This window comes from Crinia signifera, chromosome 3 (genome assembly GCF_055691185.1).
Source record: "Crinia signifera chromosome 3, ASM5569118v1, whole genome shotgun sequence".
NCBI lineage: Eukaryota > Metazoa > Chordata > Amphibia > Anura > Myobatrachidae > Crinia > Crinia signifera.
In genome coordinates this window covers 138,965,095-138,977,608 of record NC_139219.1, presented here as the reverse complement: position 1 = coordinate 138,977,608, position 12,514 = coordinate 138,965,095, and the positions used below count along the sequence as shown (strand labels likewise).

The 12,514-nt window shown below is 40.9% G+C and overlaps 1 long non-coding RNA gene across 1 annotated transcript; it reads right to left on the bottom strand.

The window, feature by feature from the left end:
- Nucleotides 1-243: 243 nt before the first annotated feature.
- LOC146062583 (uncharacterized) lies at nucleotides 244-6,944 on the bottom strand. Its single transcript, XR_014471407.1, has 4 exons — nucleotides 6,932-6,944; nucleotides 5,256-5,454; nucleotides 962-1,154; nucleotides 244-456 (listed from the first exon to the last, which is right to left on the bottom strand). It is a non-coding gene; the product is annotated as an uncharacterized LOC146062583 (long non-coding RNA).
- Between the last annotated feature and the right edge of the window lie 5,570 nt (nucleotides 6,945-12,514).

The following is a 12,514-nucleotide window of genomic DNA, read 5'->3' as shown; positions in this document are numbered from 1 at the left end:
TTCAAAATATTAGGGTTTTACATAAATGATAGATGAAATTAAGGTGGAACGTTAGGAATGGAACCATACAGCAAAATGTAATGTCGCACGGCACCATACGGCACAACATAATGCTCTACTGATGGTTGTGGGGAGGGAGAAAATCTGGTTTAACCCAGAATTTCAAAAAATTAGATTTTAAATGAAAGCAAACTAAAAAGGACCGAGTACGGAGGAAAAGGAAGTCTAGATAAGTAAAATGTAGAAAAGATATTTACCTGTGCATTGAAGTCAAACATCTCTTCCATCAGCTTCAGACTCAACAGTCTGCAGCAATGTACCCCGATGTCTGTTCGTAATTTTCACTAAAAAGCCATCTTTAGGGTTTGGAGACATTGCCATCCTCTTGTAACTTCGCCAATGGATAAAGCCATTTTCTTTCAGTGGCCCAAAAAATGTAGATATTCAATAGAGTAGCTGCCATAGTGAGAAGAGGAAAGAGTTTTAGATCGGTTAGAGCATGTACTAGTACTGAAAAAGTCTATTGGCACACCACAATTTATAAATGACACCAGGAAAGCACCATACTGCAAAGGGAAAACAATACAACACACCACATACTTTTAGAAAGGAAAAAAATAGAAACAATTTGGATTTTAAAAAGGGAGGCAAGCAGTGAAATTAAGTCTAGAAAATAATCACAGCAAAATGCCATGGCGCACGGCATTAAGAAGCACAGCACGATTGCCGATTGCCTACTGATTGCCGAAGGGATGGTGAAAACTTGCTAACCCACGCACTTTAAACTATTCGTATATTGTTGAAAAGTATGTTGGATGTTGGAAGAACAACCTCATGAAGGCACAATGCCACACCATAGTTTTAGAGACATTACATTCTGAAATACATATAAGATTAGTAATGTAACCAAGCACGAAATCGGATAGATGATACGAAAGGAAGACTGTAATGCTATATTTACCTGTGCATTGAAATCCGTAAATTTCTTGTACAGCATCAGAAACATCTGCAGCACTGAATCCTTAAACACGCTTGTAAAGTCCACCACCATGACATCCATGATTTCCACAGTGATTGAAGACATTGGCTTTCTTGCTGCTTTGCTAATGGATGAAGCAAACCATTTTCTTTCAGGAACCCAAAAGAGTAGCTGCCTAAAATAAGAAGGGGTAACAATAATATTTAACGCTAAACAAAATAAAGTTAAAAGGTAAAATTGGAAAATGCCTTAAATGATGTCAACATACAGAACTGAATAAACAGTGATTCTAAACTTAACGGCCAAGATGGGGAAAATCTTTTCATAGTCTATTAAGGAAAAATCTAAAAAGGTAGGTAACAGCACAAAAAATCATGCTGCCATATTTTTGGATTGACTGAAATATTCATAGAAACCTTTGTATATTGAGGAAAAACAAGCTGCACATAGGACTGAAACTGCCAGTAAGGCAATTTACAGCATAGCATCGGAAAGCACGATGCCATACAGTTCTTCTGTTTTATGATCAAAATGTTCATAAAAACCTTTGGATTTGAAGGAATTACAAGCTGAACATAGGACGGAAAACACCAGGAACAATAAAGCACAATGCCGCACCTTACGGCACAGAACGATGCTACGGTTTAAGGGACACTGAAAATAGTTTGTATGGCTGGGTGTTTTCTATTAGATCAAGGAAAACGCAGCTGGATCGGGTACCGACATCATCAGTAAGCACATAACTGTTAATACCAAGTTGTACGGTGCCATACGCCAAAGCATCAGACAGTCTGCCGCCATACTAATGGAATTAGGGATGCTGATAATAGATTACACCCAAAAATACAAGCTATTCGCATATTAGGTGAACGCAGATTCCAGGACTGAAAGCACCAGGAAAGCAATTTACAGCATAGCATTGGAAAGCATGATGCCATACTTGTGATTTTATGGCCAAAATAGTCATAGAAACCTTTGCATATTGAGGTAAAACAAGCTGCACATAGGACTGAAACTGCCACGAAGGCAGCATACCGCATAGCATCACAAAGCATGATGCCATACTTGCTTTTTTGACTGAAATATTTGTAGAAACCTTTGCATATTGAGGAAAAACAAGCTGCACATAGGACTGAAACTGCCACGAAGGCAGCATACCGCATAGCATCACAAAGCATGATGCCATACTTGCTTTTTTGACTGAAATATTCGTAGAAACCTTTGCATATTGAGGAAAAACAAGCTGCACATAGGACTGAAACTGCCACGAAGGCAGCATACCGCATAGCATCACAAAGCATGATGCCATACTTGCTTTTTTGACTGAAATATTCGTAGAAACCTTTGCATATTGAGGAAAAACAAGCTGCACATAGGACTGAAACTGCCAGGAGGGCAATTTTCAGCATAGCATCGGAAAGCATGATGCCATACTTGCTTTTTTGACTGAAATATTCGTAGAAACCTTTGCATATTGAGGAAAAACAAGCTGCACATAGGACTGAAACTGCCAGGAGGGCAATTTTTAGCATAGCATCACAAAGCATGATGCCATACTTGTGAGTTTATGACCAAAATAGTCATAGAAACCTTTATATATTAAGGAAAAACTAGCTGCACATAGGACTGAAACTGCTAGGAAGGCCGCTTACAGTATAGTATCACAAAGCATGATGCCATACAGTACTTCTGGTTTTATGATCAAAATGTTCATAAAAACCTTTGGATTCTAAGAAAATACAAGCTGGACATAGGACACTGAAAATAGTTTGTATGGCTGGGTGTTCTCTATTAGGAGATCAAGGAAAACGCAGCCGGATCGGGTACCAACATCAGTAAGCACATAACTGTTAATACCAAGTTGTACGGTGCCATACACCAAAGCATCAGACAGTCTGCCGCCATACTAATGGAATTAGGGATGTGGATAATAGATTACACCCAAAAATACAAGCTATTCGCATATTAGGTGAACGCAGATTCCAGGACTGAAAGCGCCAGGAAGGCAGCTTACAGAATAGCATCACAAAGCATGCCGCCATACTTGCGATTTTAGGACCAAAATATTCGTAGAAACCTTTGCATATTGAGGAAAAACAAGCTACACATAGGACTGAAACTGCCAGGAAAGCAATTTAAAGCATAGCATCACAAAGCATGATGCCATACAGTTCTTCTGGTTTTATGATCAAAATGTTCATAAAAACCTTTGGATTCGAAGGAAATACAAGCTGAATATAGGACGGAATACACCAGGAACAATAAAGCACAATGCCGCACCTTACGGCACAGAACGATGCTACGGTTTAAGGGACACTGAAAATAGTTTGTATGGTTGGGTGTTTTCTATTAGGAGATCAAGGAAAACGCAGCCGGATCGGGTACCAACATCAGTAAGCACATAACTGTCAATACCAAGTTGTACGGTGCCATACGCCAAAGCATCAGACAGTCTGCCGCCATACTAACGGAATTAGGGATGCTGATAATAGATTACACCCAAAAATACAAGCTGTTCGCATATTAGAGGAACGCAGATTCCAGGACTGAACTCGCCAGGAAGGCAACTTTCAGCATAGCATCACAAAGCATGATGCCATACTTGTGAGTTTATGACCAAAATAGTCATGGAAACCTTTATATATTGAGGAAAAACAAGCTGCACATAGGACTGAAACTGCCAGGAAGGCAGCTTCCAGTATAGCATCACAAAGCATGATGCCATACTTGTGAGTTTATGACCAAAATAGTCATAGAAACCTTTATATATTGAGGAAAAACAAGCTGCACATAGGACAGAAACTGCCAGGAAGGCCGCTTACAGTATAGCATCACAAAGCATGATGCCATACAGTACTTCTGGTTTTATGATCAAAATGTTCAGAAAAACCTTTGGATTCTAAGAAAATACAAGCTGGACATAGGACACTGAAAATAGTTTGTATGGCTGGGTGTTCTCTATTAGGAGATCAAGGAAAACGCAGCCGGATCGGGTACCAACATCAGTAAGCACATAACTGTTAATACCAAGTTGTACGGTGCCATACACCAAAGCATCAGACAGTCTGCCGCCATACTAACGGAATTAGTGATGCTGATAATAGATTACACCCAAAAATACAAGCTATTCGCATATTAGAGGAAGGCAGATTCCAGCATAGCATCACAAAGCATGATGCCATACTTGTGAGTTTATGACCAAAATAGTCATGGAAACCTTTATATATTGAGGAAAAACAAGCTGCACATAGGACTGAAACTGCCAGGAAGGCAACTTCCAGTATAGCATCACAAAGCATGATGCCAAACTTGTGAGTTTATGACCAAAATAGTCATAGAAACCTTAATATATTAAGGAAAAACAAGCTTCACATAGGACTGAAACTGCCAGGAAGGCAGCTTCCAGTATAGCATCACAAAGCATGATGCCACATGGACTGAACATTTGGAAATTAACAAAATGCCATGATGCATGGCACAGCAGTATGCTCTACTGATGGATGAAAGGATTCTAAAAACTGGTTACACCCAACAATACAAACTATTACAACGAGAAGAAATGCTGTAGAAAAATAGAAGGCGTGGTGAAAAAAAATCTGGCGGCCGGTTGGGCGGCACTCATGACATAAAGTGCCCTACATGGGTCAAAGGATGCTAAGAGCTGGCACCTGAAGCAGAACGCAGAAATGGAATCCAAAGCTAAGAACTCATAAATGGAATCTGCAGCTCAGCACTCAGTACTTGAAGCACTGAGAACCTTGACGAGCTACAAAAACTCATAAATGGAACCAACCTTGGAAACTCATAACTGGAACCAGCTGCAGAACTGGAATCTGGGGCCAAGAACGCAGCGCTGAGTAGTATAACTGAAGGCGCAAAACTGGAACCTGTAAACTGAGAACTCAGAAACTGACACCTGACAAAGTGCCCCCGGCCGGGTAGTACCTGGAACCAGCCACAGGCACTCCAGCCTGCATGATCAAGCATCAGAAATGGGGCGCTGGACCAGCCCCAGAGACTCAGAACTGTCCCCAGTCTGCAGAATTGGAATCTGAGGCAGAGCACAGTTCCGAGGTGTCAAGCTCAGAACTGGCCAACCCCCAGGAGACTCAGAACTGGCTCCAAATGCAGACCGCTCCATACTAACATGTGGTACTGTGCCAAACAGCATAGCCCAAAATAAGCAAGGATGCCATACTAACAATTTTAGGGACGAAGAACAGTTTGTATTGTTGAGTGTAATCGACTACAATATTTAATATATGTCTATAGTTACCTATGCATAGAGGTCAGATAATATCTTGCCCGGCAGCTTCAGAGAAAAGTCCACTGCACTGGATTCTGATGACCGATTTTAATGTCCACCACAGTAGAAGATCCGGACTTTAACTTCTTCTTTCGACTTTGCCAAAGGATGAAGCAAACCATTTTCTTTCAGGTATCCAAAGATCTCATTATTTAATATAGAAGCTGCCCTAGGGTAAAGTAGAAAAACTAGTAAACATAATACTTGCATGCAAAATTGGTGAAAACCCAAGACATGAGGTCAACATACCTTTGGATATTAAGCTAAACCAGCATGATGCTCTACTGACGGTTGTAGGGGGATGGGACAGGACGGGAAGCAGTGAAGGTTTTAGGGGGTACGGGACGCACCAAAGATTTTAGGGGGTACGGGAGGCAATGAAGGTTTTAGAGGGAAGGGACGCAATGAAGGTTTTAGATGGGCATTGAAATCTGGTTTAACCTACAAGTATAAACGAAGGATTTGAAATGAACGCAAGCTGTAAATAGAGATGGAATAGAAGGAAACGACCATACAGCAAAATACTATGTCGCACGGCACCACACGACACAGCATAATGCTCTCCTGATGGTTGTAGGGGGATGGGACGGGACACGCTGAAGGTTTTAGTTAATACGGGATGCACTGAAGGTTTTAGGGGGATGGGATGCACAGAAGATTTTAGGGGGTACGAGACGCAATGAAGGTTTTAGAGGGAAGGGACGCAGTGAAGGTTTTAGGGGGGGAGGGATGCCATGAAGGTTTTAGATGGGCATTGAAATCTGGTTTAACCTACAAATATAAACTAAGGATTTGAAATGAACGCAAACTGTAAATAGAGACTGAATAGAAGGAAAAAACCATACAGCAAAATGCCATGTCGCACGGCACCATACGGCACAACATAATGCTCTACTGATGGTTGTGGGGAGGCGGAAATCTGGTTTAACCCAGAATTTCAAAATATTACGGATTTAAATAAAGGTTAGATGAAAAAGGAGGTGGAACATTAGGAATGGAACCATACAGCACAACATAATGCTCTACTGATGGTTGTGGGGAGGAAGAAATCTGGTTTAACCCAGAATTTCAAAATATTAGGGTTTTAAATAAAGGATAGATGAAATTAAGGTGGAACGTTAGGAATGGAACCATACAGCAAAATGCAATGTCGCACGGCACCATGCAGCACAGCATAATGCTCTACTGATGGTTGTGGGGAGGGGGGAAATCTGGTTTAACCCAGAATTTCAAAATATTAGGGATTTAAATAAAGGATAGATGAAATTAAGGTGGAACGTTAGGAATGGAACCATACAGCAAAATGCAATGTCGCACGGCACCATGCAGCACAGCATAATGCTCTACTGATGGTTGTGGGGAGGGGGGAAATCTGGTTTAACCCAGAAATGGAAAATATTAGAGTTTTAAATAAAGGATAGATAAAAATGAGGTGGAACGTTAGGAATGGAACCATACAGCAAAATGTAATGTCGCACGGCACCATACGGCACAACATAATGCTCTACTGATGGTTGTGGGGAGGGAGAAAATCTGGTTTAACCCAGAATTTCAAAAAATTAGATTTTAAATGAAAGCAAACTAAAAAGGACCGAGTACGGAGGAAAAGGAAGTCTAGATAAGTAAAATGTAGAAAAGATATTTACCTGTGCATTGAAGTCAAACATCTCTTCCATCAGCTTCAGACTCAACAGTCTGCAGCAATGTACCCCGATGTCTGTTCGTAATTTTCACTGAAAAGCCATCTTTAGGGTTTGGAGACATTGCCATCCTCTTGTAACTTCGCCAATGGATAAAGCCATTTTCTTTCAGTGGCCCAAAAAATGTAGATATTCAATAGAGTAGCTGCCATAGTGAGAAGAGGAAAGAGTTTTAGATCGGTTAGAGCATGTACTAGTACTGAAAATGTCTATTGGCACACCACAATTTATAAATGACACCAGGAAAGCACCATACTGCAAAGGGAAAACAATACAACACACCACATACTTTTAGAAAGGAAATAAATAGAAACAATTTGGATTTTAAAAAGGGAGGCAAGCAGTGAAATTAAGTCTAGAAAATAATCACAGCAAAATGCCATGGCGCACGGCATTAAGAAGCACAGCACGATTGCCGACTGCCTACTGATTGCCGAAGGGATGGTGAAAACTTGCTAACCCACGCACTTTAACTATTCGTATATTGTTGAAAAGTATGTTGGATGTTGGAAGAACAACCTCATGAAGGCACAATGCCACACCATAGTTTTAGAGACATTACATTCTGAAATACATATAAGATTAGTAATGTAACCAAGCACGAAATCGGATAGATGATACGAAAGGAAGACTGTAATGCTATATTTACCTGTGCATTGAAATCCGTAAATTTCTTGTACAGCATCAGAAACATCTGCAGCACTGAATCCTTAAACACGCTTGTAAAGTCCACCACCATGACATCCATGATTTCCACAGTGATTGAAGACATTGGCTTTCTTACTGCTTTGCTAATGGATGAAGCAAACCATTTTCTTTCAGGAACCCAAAAGAGTAGCTGCCTAAAATAAGAAGGGGTAACAATAATATTTAACGCTAAACAAAATAAAGTTAAAAGGTAAAATTGGAAAATGCCTTAAATGATGTCAACATACAGAACTGAATAAACAGTGATTCTAAACTTAACGGCCAAGATGGGGAAAATCTTTTCATAGTCTATTAAGGAAAAATCTAAAAAGGTAGGTAACAGCACAAAAAATCATGCTGCCATATTTTTGGATTGACTGAAATATTCATAGAAACCTTTGTATATTGAGGAAAAACAAGCTGCACATAGGACTGAAACTGCCAGTAAGGCAATTTACAGCATAGCATCGGAAAGCACGATGCCATACAGTTCTTCTGTTTTATGATCAAAATGTTCATAAAAACCTTTGGATTTGAAGGAATTACAAGCTGAACATAGGACGGAAAACACCAGGAACAATAAAGCACAATGCCGCACCTTACGGCACAGAACGATGCTACGGTTTAAGGGACACTGAAAAAAGTTTGTATGGCTGGGTGTTTTCTATTAGGAGATCAAGGAAAATGCAGCTGGATCGGGTACCGACATCATCAGTAAACACATAACTGTTAATACCAAGTTGTACGGTGCCATACGCCAAAGCATCAGACAGTCTGCCGCCATACTAATGGAATTAGGGATGCTGATAATAGATTACACCCAAAAATACAAGCTATTCGCATATTAGGTGAACGCAGATTCCAGGACTGAAAGCACCAGGAAAGCAATTTACAGCATAGCATTGGAAAGCATGATGCCATACTTGTGATTTTATGGCCAAAATAGTCATAGAAACCTTTGCATATTGAGGAAAAACAAGCTGCACATAGGACTGAAACTGCCACGAAGGCAGCATACCGCATAGCATCACAAAGCATGATGCCATACTTGCTTTTTTGACTGAAATATTCGTAGAAACCTTTGCATATTGAGGAAAAACCAAGCTGCACATAGGACTGAAACTGCCAGGAGGGCAATATTCAGCATACGTCGGAAAGCACGATGCCATACAGTTCTTCTGTTTTATGATCAAAATGTTCATAAAAACCTTTGGATTTGAAGGAATTACAAGCTGAACATAGGACGGAAAACACCAGGAACAATAAAGCACAATGCCGCACCTTACGGCACAGAACGATGCTACGGTTTAAGGGACACTGAAAATAGTTTGTATGGCTGGGTGTTTTCTATTAGGAGATCAAGGAAAACGCAGCTGGATCGGGTACCGACATCATCAGTAAGCACATAACTGTTAATACCAAGTTGTACGGTGCCATACGCCAAAGCATCAGACAGTGCCGCCATACTAATGGAATTAGGGATGCTGATAATAGATTACACCCAAAAATACAAGCTATTCGCATATTAGGTGAACGCAGATTCCAGGACTGAAAGCACCAGGAAAGCAATTTACAGCATAGCATTGGAAAGCATGATGCCATACTTGTGATTTTATGGCCAAAATAGTCATAGAAACCTTTGCATATTGAGGAAAAACAAGCTGCACATAGGACTGAAACTGCCACGAAGGCAGCATACCGCATAGCATCACAAAGCATGATGCCATACTTGCTTTTTTGACTGAAATATTCGTAGAAACCTTTGCATATTGAGGAAAAACAAGCTGCACATAGGACTGAAACTGCCACGAAGGCAGCATACCGCATAGCATCACAAAGCATGATGCCATACTTGCTTTTTTGACTGAAATATTCGTAGAAACCTTTGCATATTGAGGAAAAACAAGCTGCACATAGGACTGAAACTGCCAGGAGGGCAATTTTCAGCATAGCATCGGAAAGCATGATGCCATACTTGCTTTTTTGACTGAAATATTCGTAGAAACCTTTGCATATTGAGGAAAAACAAGCTGCACATAGGACTGAAACTGCCAGGAGGGCAATTTTCAGCATAGCATCGGAAAGCATGATGCCATACTTGCTTTTTTGACTGAAATATTCGTAGAAACCTTTGCATATTGAGGAAAAACAAGCTGCACATAGGACTGAAACTGCCAGGAGGGCAATTTTCAGCATAGCATCACAAAGCATGATGCCATACTTGTGAGTTTATGACCAAAATAGTCATAGAAACCTTTATATATTAAGGAAAAACTAGCTGCACATAGGACTGAAACTGCTAGGAAGGCCGCTTACAGTATAGTATCACAAAGCATGATGCCATACAGTACTTCTGGTTTTATGATCAAAATGTTCATAAAAACCTTTGGATTCTAAGAAAATACAAGCTGGACATAGGACACTGAAAATAGTTTGTATGGCTGGGTGTTCTCTATTAGGAGATCAAGGAAAACGCAGCCGGATCGGGTACCAACATCAGTAAGCACATAACTGTTAATACCAAGTTGTACGGTGCCATACACCAAAGCATCAGACAGTCTGCCGCCATACTAATGGAATTAGGGATGTGGATAATAGATTACACCCAAAAATACAAGCTATTCGCATATTAGGTGAACGCAGATTCCAGGACTGAAAGCGCCAGGAAGGCAGCTTACAGAATAGCATCACAAAGCATGCCGCCATACTTGCGATTTTAGGACCAAAATATTCGTAGAAACCTTTGCATATTGAGGAAAAACAAGCTACACATAGGACTGAAACTGCCAGGAAAGCAATTTAAAGCATAGCATCACAAAGCATGATGCCATACAGTTCTTCTGGTTTTATGATCAAAATGTTCATAAAAACCTTTGGATTCGAAGGAAATACAAGCTGAATATAGGACGGAATACACCAGGAACAATAAAGAACGATGCTACGGTTTAAGGGACACTGAAAATAGTTTGTATGGTTGGGTGTTTTCTATTAGGAGATCAAGGAAAACGCAGCCGGATCGGGTACCAACATCAGTAAGCACATAACTGTCAATACCAAGTTGTACGGTGCCATACGCCAAAGCATCAGACAGTCTGCCGCCATACTAACGGAATTAGGGATGCTGATAATAGATTACACCCAAAAATACAAGCTGTTCGCATATTAGAGGAACGCAGATTCCAGGACTGAACTCGCCAGGAAGGCAGATTCCAGCATAGCATCACAAAGCATGATGCCCTACTTGTGAGTTTATGACCAAAATAGTCATGGAAACCTTTATATATTGAGGAAAAACAAGCTGCACATAGGACTGAAACTGCCAGGAAGGCAGCTTCCAGTATAGCATCACAAAGCATGATGCCATACTTGTGAGTTTATGACCAAAATAGTCATAGAAACGTTTATATATTGAGGAAAAACAAGCTGCACATAGGACAGAAACTGCCAGGAAGGCCGCTTACAGTATAGCATCACAAAGCATGATGCCATACAGTACTTCTGGTTTTATGATCAAAATGTTCAGAAAAACCTTTGGATTCTAAGAAAATACAAGCTGGACATAGGACACTGAAAATAGTTTGTATGGCTGGGTGTTCTCTATTAGGAGATCAAGGAAAACGCAGCCGGATCGGGTACCAACATCAGTAAGCACATAACTGTTAATACCAAGTTGTACGGTGCCATACACCAAAGCATCAGACAGTCTGCCGCCATACTAACGGAATTAGTGATGCTGATAATAGATTACACCCAAAAATACAAGCTATTCGCATATTAGAGGAAGGCAGATTCCAGCATAGCATCACAAAGCATGATGCCATACTTGTGAGTTTATGACCAAAATAGTCATGGAAACCTTTATATATTGAGGAAAAACAAGCTGCACATAGGACTGAAACTGCCAGGAAGGCAACTTCCAGTATAGCATCACAAAGCATGATGCCAAACTTGTGAGTTTATGACCAAAATAGTCATAGAAACCTTAATATATTAAGGAAAAACAAGCTTCACATAGGACTGAAACTGCCAGGAAGGCAGCTTCCAGTATAGCATCACAAAGCATGATGCCACATGGACTGAACATTTGGAAATTAACAAAATGCCATGATGCATGGCACAGCAGTATGCTCTACTGATGGATGAAAGGATTCTAAAAACTGGTTACACCCAACAATACAAACTATTACAACGAGAAGAAATGCTGTAGAAAAATAGAAGGCGTGGTGAAAAAAATCTGGCGGCCGGTTGGGCGGCACTCATGACATAAAGTGGCTTGTCATCTACATGGGTCAAAGGATGCTAAGAGCTGGCACCTGAAGCAGAACGCAGAAATGGAATCCAAAGCTAAGAACTCATAAATGGAATCTGCAGCTCAGCACTCAGTACTTGAAGCACTGAGAACCTTGACGAGCTACAAAAACTCATAAATGGAACCAACCTTGGAAACTCATAACTGGAACCAGCTGCAGAACTGGAATCTGGGGCCAAGAACGCAGCGCTGAGTAGTATAACTGAAGGCGCAAAACTGGAACCTGTAAACTGAGAACTCAGAAACTGACACCTGACAAAGTGCCCCCGGCCGGGTAGTACCTGGAACCAGCCACAGGCACTCCAGCCTGCATGATCAAGCATCAGAAATGGGGCGCTGGACCAGCCCCAGAGACTCAGAACTGTCCCCAGTCTGCAGAATTGGAATCTGAGGCAGAGCACAGTTCTGAGGTGTCAAGCTCAGAACTGGCCAACCCCCAGGAGACTCAGAACTGGCTCCAAATGCAGACCGCTCCATACTAACATGTGGTACTGTGCCAAACAGCATAGCCCAAAATAAGCAAGGATGCCATA